The 13879-nt window shown below is 45.1% G+C and overlaps 1 long non-coding RNA gene across 21 annotated transcripts in view; it reads left to right on the forward strand.

The window, feature by feature from the left end:
- Nucleotides 1–13879, forward strand: part of LOC147340181 (uncharacterized) — a 274415-nt gene that overhangs the window by 164090 nt on the left and 96446 nt on the right. For 2 of the 21 annotated variants that reach the window (XR_015158643.1, XR_015158634.1), the window contains one exon: nt 12649–13298. The exons of 18 other annotated variants lie outside the window; for them this stretch is intronic. This is a non-coding gene — a long non-coding RNA (uncharacterized LOC147340181). Of the gene's footprint in view, nt 1–10521; nt 11249–12648; nt 13299–13879 lie in introns of those variants that run through there. One more of the 21 variants, XR_015158642.1, reaches the window with a different exon arrangement.

Raw genomic sequence — 13879 nt, forward strand, 5'->3', positions numbered from 1 at the left:
AACCCCAGAGGCCACCTCATGGCCAAGGGCACCGATGATCAGGCTGGCACCGATGATCAGGCTCTGTGCCTCTGCTCAAATCAGAGCAGTGTGGCTTTTATCTGATTTATCTTATTGGTTCCTCATTAACATTCTGTTTGAACTATGAGGCTTAAACATATTTTATAAACAATGTCCCACCCTTTACAACAGTGGCTGACTTTTTACCCCACCACAGTGAAAATTGTAAAGAAAATCTTTTCTAAGAGGAAACACCCAGGAGGGGTGGTATTTTATTTCCCAGGTTTAAGCCCAGAGATCCTAGCAAACCACTCACTCTCACGCTTACACACACAAGTCTCAGGCGTGCACACACACACACACACGCACTTCTGAAGCATTTGTATGCTGTGTGTGTGTGCTCAGTATGTCCAATTCTTTGCAACCCCACGGACTGTAACCTGCCAGGCTCCTCTGTCGATGGGATTCTTCAGGCAAGAATACTGGAGTGAGCCGCCATTTCCTCTTCCAGGCGATCTTCCCGGTCAAGGGATCAGACCTGCATCTCCTGCGTCTCCTGTATTGGCAGGCAGATTCTTTACTGCTGAGCCAGTGGCGAGGCTCGAAGCATATGCACGCAGACATGCTATTCACTTGATTTTTTCCGTCCTGTTAGGTGTTCTTGGGTTGCAAGGCAGAATGAGATGCAGAGGCTAACACAGGTGTGAGAGTTTATGAGAGCCCCTGGAGGGCTGCTGCCTTGGTTCTGGAAATAGCCACAGCAGAGGCCACACTTGTCATCTGTCTTGTCCTTGGGTGTTCCAGATTCTGGGGCCACCTCCGTTCTTGAGACCCAACTTGTCTTGGCTTCCACTGCTTGCTCTCAAGGTGCCCAGAACTGGATCTGGACACCTTGGTCTGATCGGGTGGGCTCCACACTACACTGCATGGACCCACCAGCCTTGCTTGGGGCAGACAGAGTTCTCAAGCCAGGATATCTCCTGTCTTTCCTGGGGTGCTGAATCCTGACCCGGTCAATGGTAACAAGACAACAGAGTTAAATGCAAAAGGAACCTGGCTCTCCTGAAAATGGGGCTATGAGCATGGCAAGTACCTGACATTTACTCAGCCCCAGTACAGCCTCCTGAGAACTGGGACTTGCCTTTTTCTCCCTCATCTCCTCTGGGCGACCTCCTTTCCTACCCTTCCTTCACTTTTTCATTCAGGAAGCGTTTCTTCATTGCCTACTATTCCTGTGATCTATTGCTGGATAATAGTCCCCAAACCTAGTGGCTTCCAAAGAAAATCATTTTATTATATCTCACAACTTTGGGGGTCAGAATTCACATAGGGCTTGGCTGGGCGATTCTTTTGCTCCTTGTCACATGGCTGCGATTACTCAGTGGTATTTGCTGGCAGCCTGGTTGTTCTGGAAGGTCAAGGTGGACCAAGTCAGGTACCTGGGCAGGAAAGGCTAGAAGGCTTGGGTTACTGAGCTGAACTCCCTCGTTATGTCACTCAGGGTCTCTCCAGTAGATGAGTATGACTTTGCACATGGCGGCTATAAGAGTGAGTGTTCCAGGAGACAGGAAGTGCTGCCAATTGCTTGAGGCCTGAGCACCCAAAGTGGCATATTTCCCTTCTGCCATATTCTATTCATCAAAGAAGTCACAGAGGGCACCCAGATCAGAGGGGTTGGGACGGGAGCCTAGACTCTCTTCTCTCAATGGGAGGAGTGTGAAACCAGAAGTGGCCAGCTTGAATCTGCTACCTCACCTATCTGCTGGGTATCATGAGAGATGCTGTTCAGTAACAGGGCAAATAATATGAGTACCGCTATTTTGTTTCCTTATTCCTTCCTCTAGGTTAAGTCCAGATCTCGGGGTAGACTTTCCTGTTTCCCCAAATTACTGGAAAAACTCCACTGGACCTTGTAATGGGGGTGAGCGGAGCAAGGGCAGAGAATCTGGGCAGTACAAGAGCTGCTCTCAGGAGGTCATGTGGGCTGGGAGCGAGATCCAGGAGAGAAGACACTGACACGAAGATGACTGGGGCCAGGGAGGGAGAGGGGAAAGAGGAAGGCACGGTTGGCAGTTGTCGGGAAGGGTGGACCTTTGATGTGGTCTAAATCTGAGTTCCTTCTAAAAGCAGAGCCTAAAAATGAAGACTTGGAGACAGGGAGTTCATTTGGGAGGTGACCTCAGGAAGCACACTGAGGGGGAGGGGCAGGAAACCAGTGAAGGGTAAGCTGAGGAGCAGGTGGGCATCTAGGGGCTCAGTCATGCTGGAGCCCCCCGGAGACTCTGCAAGAGCTACTCTGGAGTTGTCAACCCAAGAGCAGCAAAATTGTGTTATTTAAACACTGAATTCCTCCCAGCGTTGACCAAGAGTTGATCCTAGCATCTTAAGCTCACAGTACCTTTGCCCTACTCTGCACCAGTGAGCATCCCAGGATAGTCACTGTGTCCAGAAGCTGCCTGTTGGTGGCCTCCAGGGTGGTTATAACTGTCTGATTTATGATGAGAATTTCTAGTCCCTTTGCCACGGGACATGCTCAGCACCTCTGCCTCTCACGCCTCCACACTGAATTCCGGGTGAAAGATGCCCCCTCCCCCAACACGTGCCGCATAGCCGTGCTCCTCCACCTTCCCACAAATTCAACATTACAGCCTGCATGGCCCACGGATGCTTTGGGAGCCAGTGGATTCTCTGTGAGTTACATGAAGAATGCCAACTTCTAAGTCAAGGTCAGGTCTGGGCCAAAACAAAGGTGCTGGTGGGGACAGTGGTGCATGCACTTACCCCGCGCTGGACAGCACGGTACTCCGTGCAGCACAGAGTCCAGGCGGAAGAAGGAAGAGGCAACTTCAGAAACACAAGGCCAACTTCTGGGACCCCCTTCTTGTGTTTTCCAGGGCTTAAGAGACATGTGGCAGTACCTACTCCATCGAGGCCAGACCAAGTTAGCAGGTTGGTTGGCCCTCTGTGGAGGAAGTGACTTGCCCTCTTTGAGTTTCTGTATAGTCGTCTCTCGGGCTTCTTAATACCCTAGCGGGCTGTGATCTGTGGTTCTATGAGGAAAGAGTGAGACAGTGCATCTTGGTGAACACTGGGGAATTCAGAAGAGTGTTCAGACTGAAAGCTTTCACGTGATTATGACTGTTATGGCAATGCAGAGTGCTCTGTGGAGACAACCTCCACCTTGGTTTATGCTCCTCCCATAGGAGTCCCTACTCCATGCTCTGTTGCTCTGCCTCCCAGACTCCTAGCAGGATCTCTGGGTCCTTGGTTACTCCATGAAACCTGTTAAGAAATTCTGCTTTTCTAGTGGTCTCTTCTTGACAGAAGGGAGTGCCCCAGACCTCTAGCTCACGCATATGCCCTAAGATGTCTTGGGCCATACCATGGGGGCCTCATTTACCAGTTCATGCCCATACCTCATTCTACCTAGACTCTCATGGGTGATTGTGTATTGAGATAGGCAGGCCTTTCTGTTCCAACTGCCCTCAGTTAGGGGCGCCTTTCAAAGGGCTCAGATTATGTCTAGGCTGCCATCTTAGGATGCTATTGGCTGCAAGTGACAGAAACTCCCAACACAAGAAGATCCCTAAGACGATACTTCTAGGTTCTCTCTTCTCTGATCCTCTCAGCTTTGCCTTTCTGGGCACATGTGTCAGTGTCAACCTCCAACTGGTCCCAAAAAGGCTGCTGCAGTTCCAGGCATCACATGCAGGTACACAACCTCTAGTAGGGAGGAGCTGTTCCTTCCAGCCAGAGATGATATTCCAAACATTCAGCAACCAGTACAGCAGGGTATGGACCAGTGGGAAGAAACTCTAGGTGTGCTGGCACGGGCCTGCTGAAGGTCAGGACGGTTTCCAGGGTTGCATTCCTAAGAGGAAGGAAGCCCCTAACAGAATTAGCTTACACAGCAGTGGAACACATGACTCCATCCACAAAACCTGTTTCTAGAATGGTGAAGATTTTGCCATGAATTGTGAATGAAATCTCCCTTCTTGAAGGTGGACATGGGAGTTAGATTCGGGTTTGTTTAGCAGGTTGGAGGCTAGGGAACCCATCAGATTCACCTGTTTCGCGGACTTACACCTCCCCGCCATCATCCCTCTGAAATCACAGTCTTCTTGTGCCGACCTGGGATCCACTGTTAAATCTGGCCTGAGCATCTCGTATGTATATTTTTCAAAATTTTAGTTTGAAAATTGAAATTGCAGGAATAAAGCCACAGACTTCCATATACACTTCACCCAGATTCACCCATTGTTGACATTCTGCTATTTTCTGTCTCTCTCTCTCTCTACACACACACTGATTATTTTGATGGAATAATTTCAGTCAGTTACAGACATTGGGTCCTTGACTCCTAAATCTTGAGTGTGATTCTCCAAAGAACAAAGACATTTGCTTACATCATCCCAGTACAATGATCACATTCAGGAAATTTAACATCAATGCAATACTATTATCTAATACAGAGCACATATTCAAATTTCAATAGTTGTCCTGAAATGTCCCTTTTAGTAGTTTTTCTGCTCCAGAGTTTAATCCAGGATCACATATGATCTCTGGTTGCCTGGTTACTTCATTCCCTTTCAGCCTGCACCAGCTCTCCTTAGCCTGACCTTTGATGTTACTGATGCTGACAGTTTTGAAAAGTACAGGACCATTTTGCAAAATGTCACTCAATTTGGGTTTGCTTGATGTTTTCTTAGGGTTAGATTCAGCTAAGCGTCTTGGTTTTGCCTCCTTGCTGCTTTCTGTAACTGCAAGTGATTTAAGCTTTTATGAAAGTTATGTTTTTGATGTCTGCAAAGTAGAAGTACTATTTGGTTCAGTTAGGCCCATTTCATGGATGGACAGACTGAGCAGTTCTTAGTCATTTGGGAGAGCCAGGATAAGGTTAATCCGAGAGGCCTTAGACAAACCAGCAATTTCCGCTCAACTGCCTGCCTTTCTCCCTCGCTCTTGCTCACATCCTGTCTCCTCCAGCTTCTCATAGCCTTCTCCTCAGGCTTAATTGATAGGCGAATTATTGAGTGTTTGGCCAGGCGGGGGGCCAGGAGGCTGTCTAGAGCCTGCAGAGCTTGCTTTTTAGGTTAAGGTGGGGATGAGTCTGCCAGCAGCCTTCCACTGACAAGGGCGTGATGGATTTCCTCCCATTCTTTGCTAGCAATGCTTTTGTTATTTTGCATTTTGTGCAGCACATTTCCTCTCGGCAACTCAAGGCCTTTTGCAGAGTCTTATGTAATGAAAAATAATTCTGCAAGGTAGGCAGACCGGGCAAGGCCTGAATACGGAAACTGCATTCCTATCCACATGTACAAAATCCCTGCTGGGGCCCGTCTGTGTTGGGGCAGTGACATTCGACGTCTGTGGCACTTGGAGACCATAAGAGAGCAAGGACATGGGCAGAGGGGGATGCAGTTGCCTTTGGTAAACTCCAAAAAAGCCCCTCTCCCTGTGCTTGGGCGACTGGCTCTTAAATAAGAAAAGGGAGGACTTTGAGAGAGAAATAAGGGAGGAAGGAATGGGCCAGTGATCGAAAGGAGGAAGTCAACACGTACAGGAAAAGGTGTTCAACAACCTTGGTCATCCAGGAAATGTAAATTCAAACCACTCTGAGGTTGTAATATACCCATCAGAATGACTAATACATCAAAATGTATCTTCACCTCAGTACTGAAGAACGTATGAGTTTACTTTGTAGAAATTCATTGAGCTGTACACTGATAACATGATACTTCACAAAAGATTTGCAGTAAGACAGGAGAAAGAGTAAGGGAAACACAGACTATTGGTGAGGTCATTCTGTTGGTGAGCAGGTTGGATTCCCATAACTGTCCTTGGGTCCGTTTGTTCCTTAATCCAGAGGGACCACCACTCACTCCTCCTGTTCATGTCAGCAGAGTCAGTATGCTTTTTAATTTTCTGGTACTTAGTTTTCTATCAAAATTTGTGGGCCAAAATTTCATAAACGGCAAAACTTCTATTTAGAGCAAGGCTAAGGGCATTAGTGATTTTTTACTTCATTCATTCACTCATCCATTCATTCAGCCATGAAAGGAAAAATTATGATTCTGGAAGCCTTTGGCTAGGACTTTTCATGTCTCAGTTCAGTTCAGTCGCTCAGTTGTGTCCGACTGTTTGCAACCCCATGAATCACAGCACGCCAGGCCTCCCTGTCCATCACCAACTCCCGGAGTTCACTCAGACTCACGTCCATCAAGTCAGTGATGCCATCCAGCCATCTCATCCTCTAGATGTCTAGATGGCCTCTTATCAGCAACAAGACATTTTAGCCCATCTGGGGAAAGCGTCAGAGGTGAGATGGGGGTGTGTGTAAAAACTGCCTTCTGTCACTTTTCCCCTAGATTTCTGAACTGGGGGGCTAATTCCTGCCAGAGTGAAAGGTGACAAGGTCGCGACAGCCTTGAAAGAGGATGTATTAGTTTCCGGGGGTTGCCGTAACAAAGTACCATAGAGTGAGCGTGGTATAAACGACAGAAACGTATTAATATTGTCCCATTGTTCCGGGGGCTAGAAGTCCAAGATCAAGGTGTGGGCAGGGTTGGTTCCTCCTGAGGGCGTCTGGGAGAATGTTTCAGGCCTCTCGCCTAGATTCTACAGGTTTGCTGCAGTCTTCGGTGTTCCTTGGTGTGTGTCTTTCTCCTAATTTCCCCTTTTTATAAAGACGCAAATCATACTGGACTAGGGCCCACTCTAATGACTTCATTTTAATGTGATTACCTCTATAAAACCTTATACCTTAATAAGATCACATTCTGAAGTACTGAGGGATTAGGACTTCAACATACAACCATGCCTCATTTTACTGTGTTTGCTTTATTGTGCCTTGTGGAAGTTGTGTTTTTTTAAAACTTGAAGGTTTGTAGCAACCCTTGGTCGGGCAGTCTGTGGGTGCAATGTTTCTAACAGCATCTGCTCACTTCGTTTCTCTGAGTCACGTTTTGGTAATTCTTGCAATATTTATGACTTTTTCATTGTTACTACATTTGTTTTGGTGATCTGTGTTTGGCGTTTGGTGTTACTATTGTCATTGTTTGGGGGTGCCAAGAACCGTGACCATATAAGATCATGAACGTAACCAGTGTGTGTTCTGACTCCTCTTTCACCATCCAGCCATTCCCCCATCCCCTTTCTCCTCCTTGGGCTTCCCTATTCCCTGAGACAACAATATCAAAATTAGGCCAGTTAATAACCCTGCAGTGGCTTCTAAATGTTCAAGTGGAAGGAAGGGCTGCATGTTTCTCACTTTATTTTATTTTTTTAAATTTAAATTTATTTATTTTAATTGGAGGCTAATTACTTTACAAACTGGAGCCTATTATACAGAGTGAAGTAAGCCAGAAAGAAAAACACCAATACAGTATACTAACACATATATATGGAATTTAGAAAGATGGTAATGTTTCTCACTTTAAATCAAAAGCTAGAAATGATGAAGTTAGTGTGAAAGGCACATCAAAAGCCAAGATCAGATCAGATCAGTTGCTTAGTCATGTCCGACTCTGCGACCCCATGAATCGCAGCACGCCAGGCCTCCCTGTCCATCACCAACTCCTGGAGTTCACTGAGACTCACGTCCATCGAGTCAGTGATGCCATCCAGCCATCTCATCCTCTGTCGTGCCCTTCTCCTCCTGCCCCCAATCCCTCCCAGCACCAGAGTTTTTTCCAATGAGTCAACTCTTCGCATGAGGTGGCCAAAGTACTGGAGTTTCAGCTTTAGCATCATTCCTTCCAAAGAAATCCCAGGGCTGATCTCCTTCGGAATGGACTGGTTGGCAAGATAGGTCAGGTCAGAAGCTAGGCCTCTTGGACCAAACAGTTAACCAAGTTATGAATACAAAGGAAAAGTTCTTGAACGAAATTAGAAATGCTACTCCAGGGAACACACAAATGATAAGAAAGTGAGAGTTCCCTGGCAGTCCAGGGGTTAAGACTCCACACTTCCACCGCAGGGGACACAGATTTGATCCCTGGTTGGGGAACTAAGATCCCACTTGCCGCATGGTATGGCAAAACAAACAAGCAAATGGGGGAAGAAAAAACAAATTATAAAGCAAAACAATCTTATTGTTGATATGGACAAAGTTCTAGTGGTCTGGATAGAAGATCAAAGCAGCCACAACATTCCCTTAAGCCAAAGCTTAAACCAGAGTGAGGCCCTAACTCTCTTCAGTTCTGTGAAGGCTGAGAGAGGTGAGGAAGCTGCAGAAGAAAAGTGTGAAACTAGCAGAGGTTGATTCATGAGGTTTAAGGAAGGAGGCTGTCTCCAGAACAACAAAAGTACACCATGAAGCAGCAAGTGCTGATGGATAAACTGCAGCAAGTTGTCCAGAAATCTAAGATCATTAATGAAAGTGGTTACACTAAGCAGCAGATATTCAGTATAGATAAAACAGCCTTCTCTTGGAAGATGATGCCTTCTAGGACTTTCATAGCCAGAGAGGAGAAGTCACTGCTCGGCTTCAAAGGACAGGATGACTTGTTAGGAGCTAATGCTGCAGCTGGCGCCAGTAAATTGAAGTCATTGCTCATTTACAATTTTGAAAATCTTAGGAGCCTTAAGAATTATGCTAAATCTACTCTGCCTCTGCTCTATAAATGGAGCAACAAACCTGGATTACAGCCCATGTGTTTACAACAGTTTACTGAGTATCGGGCTTCCCTTGTGGCTCGGCTGGTAAAGAATCCACCTGCAATGCAGGAGACCTGGGTTCAATCCCTGGGTTGGGAAGATCCCCTGGAGAAGGGAAAGGCTACCCACTCCAGTATTCTGGCCTAGAGAATTCCATGGACTATTCCATGGGATTGCAAAGAGTCAGACACGACTGAGCGACTTTTTCTTCTCTTTCTGTCTTATGAATATTTGAAGGTCTCCACTGTTGAGACCTACTGCTCAGAAGAAAAGAGTCCTTTGAAAATATTATTGCTCAGTGACAATGTACCTGGTTACCCAGGAGTTCTGATGGAGATGTGCAATGAGATTAGTGTTGTTTTCATGCCTGCTAAGCACAGCATCCATTCTGTAGCCCATGGATCAAGGAGTCATTTCAAGTCTTATTATTTAGGAAATACATTTTATAAGGCTATAGCTGCCACAGATAGTGATTCTTCCTCTCATGGATCTGCTAAATCACTTCAGTCATGTCTGACTCTGTGCGACCCCATAGATGGCAGCCCACCAGGCTCCCCCGTCCCTGGGATTCTCCAGGCAAGAACACTGGAGTGGGTTGCCATTTCCTTCTCCAATGCATGAATGTGAAAAGTGAAAGTGAAGTCGCTCAGTCGTGTCTGACCCTCAGCGACCCCATGGACTGCAACCTACCAGGCCCCTCCGTCCATGGGATTTTCCAGGCAAGAGTACTGGAGTGAGGTGCCATTGCCTTCTCCGCTCATGGATCTGGGCAAAGCCAATTGAAGACTTTCTGGAAAAGATTCACCATTCTAGATGCCATTAAGAATTTTCATGATTTGTGGGAAGAGGTCAAAATACCACCTTAACGGGAATTTGGGAGAAGTTGATTCCAACCCTCCTGGATGACTTTGAGAGGTTCAAGACTTCAGGGAAGGAAGGAACTGCAGATGTGGAAATAGCAAGAGAATTAGAATTACAAGTGGAGCCTGAGGATGCGACTGAATTGCTGCAGTCTCATGATAAAACTTGAACAGATGAGTTGCTCTTCATGGATGAGCAAAGAAAGTGGTTTCTTGAGATGGAGTGTACTCCTGGTGGAGATGCTGTGAAGATTGTTGAGATGACGACAAAGGATTTAGAATATAACATAAGCTTAGTTGATAAAGCAGTGGCAGGGTTTGAGAGAACTGACTCACATTTTGAAAGAAGCTCTACTGTGAGTAAAATGCTATCAAACAGCCCTGCATGCTACAGAGAAATCGTTCATGAAAGTAAGAGTCAATTGATTCAGAGAACTTCATTGTCGTCTTATTTTGAGACTCGCCAGAGACACTCCAACCTTTGGCAATGAACACCCTGATCGGTCAGCAGCCATCCACAATGAAGCAAGCTTGTCCACCAACAAAAAGGTTACCATAAACTGAAGGCTCAGATGATGGTTCACTTTTTTTTTTAGCAATAACATATTTTTACATTGATATATACATTTTTGAAGACATAATGCTATTGCACACTTAATGGACAATGGTATAGTGTAAACATAACTATCATATGCGATGGAAAACCAAAAATGGGTGTGACTTGCTTTATTGTAATACTCGCTTTATCGCAGTGGTCTGTAACCAAACCCACAGTATCTCTGAGGTCTGCCTGTATATTTGGGGGTGGGATACACAATTTAGCCCATGCTAGAGGGGAATGACTCCACTAAAAGAACTGTTCCTCCCTGTCTCCACATTGTGTCTGGGTGATGAGGGACCAGTAGCTTCTCTTTTTCTTATTTTAGCTTTTTAAATATTAGAGTATAGTTGATTTACAACAAAGTGATTCAGTTATGTATATGTAATATCCATTCTCTTTCAGATTCTTTCCCATATAGGTTACTACAGATTATTGAGTAGAGGTCCCTGTGCTATGCAGTAGGTCCTTCAGTTCAGTTCAGTCACTCAGTTGTGTCCGACTCTCTGCGACCCCAAAGGACTGCAGCACGCCAGGCTTCCCTGTCCATCACCAACTCCCGGAGCCTACTCACACTCATGTCCATTGCATCGGTGATGCCATCCAACCATCTCATCCTCTGTCTTCCCTTTCTCTCCCACCTCCAGTCTTTACCAGCATCAGGATCTTTTCCAATGAGTCAGTTCTTCGCATCAGGTGGCCAAAATATTGGAGTTTCAGCTTCAGCATCAGTCCTTCCAATGAATATTCAGGATTGCTTTCCTTTAGAATGGACTGTTTGGATCTCCTTGCAGTCCAAGGGACTCTCAAGAGTATTCTCCAACACCACAGTTCAAAAGCATCAATTCTTTGGCACTCAGCTTTCTTTATAGTCCAATTCTCACATCCATACATGACCACTGGAAAAATCATAGCTTTGATTAGATGGACCTTTGTTGGTAAAGTAATGTCTCTGCTGTTTAATAAGCTGTCTAGGTTGGTCATAGCTTTTCTTCCAAGGAGCAAGTAGGTCCTTGTTCATTATTTATTTATATAGCAGTGTTTATATGTTAATCTCAAACTCCTAAAGTCTGTTTTCCATATCTGTGAGTTTGTTTCTGTTTTGTAAATAAGTTCATTTGTATCATTTTTTTACATTCATATATAAGTGATATCATACAGTATTTGTCTTTGTCTTTCTGACTTCACTCAGTATGATAATCTCCAGGTCAATCCATGTTGCTGCAAATGACATTGTCTCATTTTTTTAAATGACTATATATATGTATGTGTGTACCACATCTTCTTTATCCATTCCTCTGTCAGTGGACATTTAGGTTGCTTCCATGTCTTAGCTATTGTAAATAGTGCTGCAATGAAGATTGGGATGCATATGCTGCTGCTAAGTCGCTTCAGTCGTGTCCGACTCTGTGCGACCCCAGAGACGGCAGCCCACCAGGCCCCGCTGTCCCTGGGATTCTCCAGGCGAGAACACTGGAGTGGGTTGCCATTTCCTTCTCCAATGCATGAAAATGAAAAGTGAAAGTGAAGTCACTCAGTCATGTCCAGCTCTTAGCGACCCCATGGACTGCAGCCTACCAGGCTCCTCCGTCCATGGGATTTTCCAGGCAAGAGTACTGGAGTGGGGTGCCATTGCCTTCTCCTGGGATGCATATATCTTTTCAAATTATGGTTTTCTCTGGATATATTCCCAGGAGTGAGATTTCTGGATCATGTGGTAGTTCTGTTTTTAGGTTTTTTTAAAGGAACTTCTGGGAGTTAAGGTGGGAAGGAGGTTCAAGAGGAAGGAGATACATGTATATTTATGGATGATTTATGTTGTTGTACAGCAGAAACCAACACAACTTTGTAAAGCAATTATCCTCCAATTAAAAATAAATTAAAAAAAACTTTTATAAAAGGAAATTCCATACTGTTCTCTGTACTGGTTGTACCAATTTATATTCCCACCAACAGTGTAGGAGGGTTCCCTTTTCTCCACAGCCTCTCCAGCATTTAGTATTTGTAGACTTTTTGATGACGGCCATTCTGACCCATGTGAGGTGATACCTCATTGTTGTTTTTATTTGCATTTCTCTAATAATGAGCAATATTGAGCATCTTTTCATATGTTCATTAGCCATCTGCGATCTATTTAGATCTTCTGCCCATTTTTTGATTGGGCTGTTTGTTTTTTTCGATTTTGAGCTGCATGAGCTGTGTGTATATTTTGGAGAGTAATGTCTTGTTAGTTGCTTTGTTTGCAAATATTTCCTCCCATTCGAAGGGTTGTTTTTTCATTTTGTTTATGGTTTCCTTTGCCATGCAAAAGGTTTTAAGTTTAATTAGGTCCCATTTGTTTATTTTTATTACACAAGAGGTGGATCCAAAAAGATGTTGCTGCAGAGTATCTGCCTATTATGTCAGAGTATTCTGCCTATGTTTTCCTCTAAGAATTTTATAATATCCAATTGGACATTTAGGTCTTTAATATATTTTGAGTTTACTTTTGTGTATGGTGTTAGAGAATGTTCTAATTTCATTATTTTACAGGTAGCTGTCCAGTTTTCCCAGCACTACTCATTGAAGAGATAGTCTTCCCTCCATTATGTAATCTTGCCTCCTCTGTCATAGATTAATTGACCATAGGTGCATGGATTTGGGCTTCCCTGAGCACTGAAGAATTGATGCTTTTGAACTGTAGTGCTGGAGAAGACTCTTGTGAGTCCCTTGGACTGCAAGGAGATCCAACCAGTCCATCCTAAAGGAGGCCAGTCCTGGGTGTTCATTGGAAGGATTGATGCTGAGGCTGAAACTCCAATACTTTGGCCACCTCATGCGAAGAGTTGACTCATTGGAAAAGACCCTGATGCTCAGAGGGATTGGGGGCAGGAGGAGAAGGAGACGACAGAGGATGAGATGGCTGGATGGCATCACTGACTCAATGGACATGAGTCTGGGTGAACTCCGGGAGTTGGTGATGGACAGGGAGGCCTGGCATGCTGCGATTCATGAGGTCACGGAGAGTCAGATATGACTGAGCGACTGAACTGAACTGATAGCTTAGTTGGTAAAAAATCTGCATTTCTGGGCTTTCTGTTCTCTTCCATTGATCTGTATTTCTGTTTTTGTGACAATACCATGCTACTTTGATTACTGTAGCTTTATATTATAGTCTGAAGAGAGGGAGCCTGATTCCTGCAGCTCTGTTTTTCTTTCTCAGGATTGTTTTGGGTATTTGGGGTCTTTTTTCAGTAGCTTCTTAAGCATGTGGGGAAGGGGAAATGGTTGGTCTGAAGAAGAATTAAAGTGTCTCCGAGAGAGAAGGAGGAAAAGCTGTGGAAGCATCATCATGGCTGCCAGCATAGGCTCAGAAGCCAGGCAGTTTTGGTTCAAATTGTGGTTCCACACCTGGGCCCCTACTCTTACTGTATGACTTTGAACAAGTTAAAGTTAGGTTCTTTAAACCTCAGTGTCCCCATTACTAAAGTTGGGTCTTGACCTCCCACCTCCCAGGGTAGTCATACAGCTTGGCTTCTATACTGTGTGTAAGATGGGTTGAAAGTGAAAGTCACTCAGTCATGTCCAGTTCTTGGCGACCTCATGGACTATACAGTCTGTTGAATTCTCCAGGCCAGAATACTGAAGTGGGTAGCCTTTCCCTTATCCAGGGGACCTTCCCAACCCAGGGATCAAACCCAGGTCTCCCGCATTGCAAGGTGGATTCTTTACCAGCTGAGCCACAAGGGAAGCCCAAGAATACTGGAGTGGGTAGCCTATCCCT

This window comes from Bos grunniens, chromosome X (genome assembly GCF_055505025.1).
Source record: "Bos grunniens cultivar Pamir isolate PY7600 chromosome X, Bosgru_T2T1.0, whole genome shotgun sequence".
NCBI lineage: Eukaryota > Metazoa > Chordata > Mammalia > Artiodactyla > Bovidae > Bos > Bos grunniens.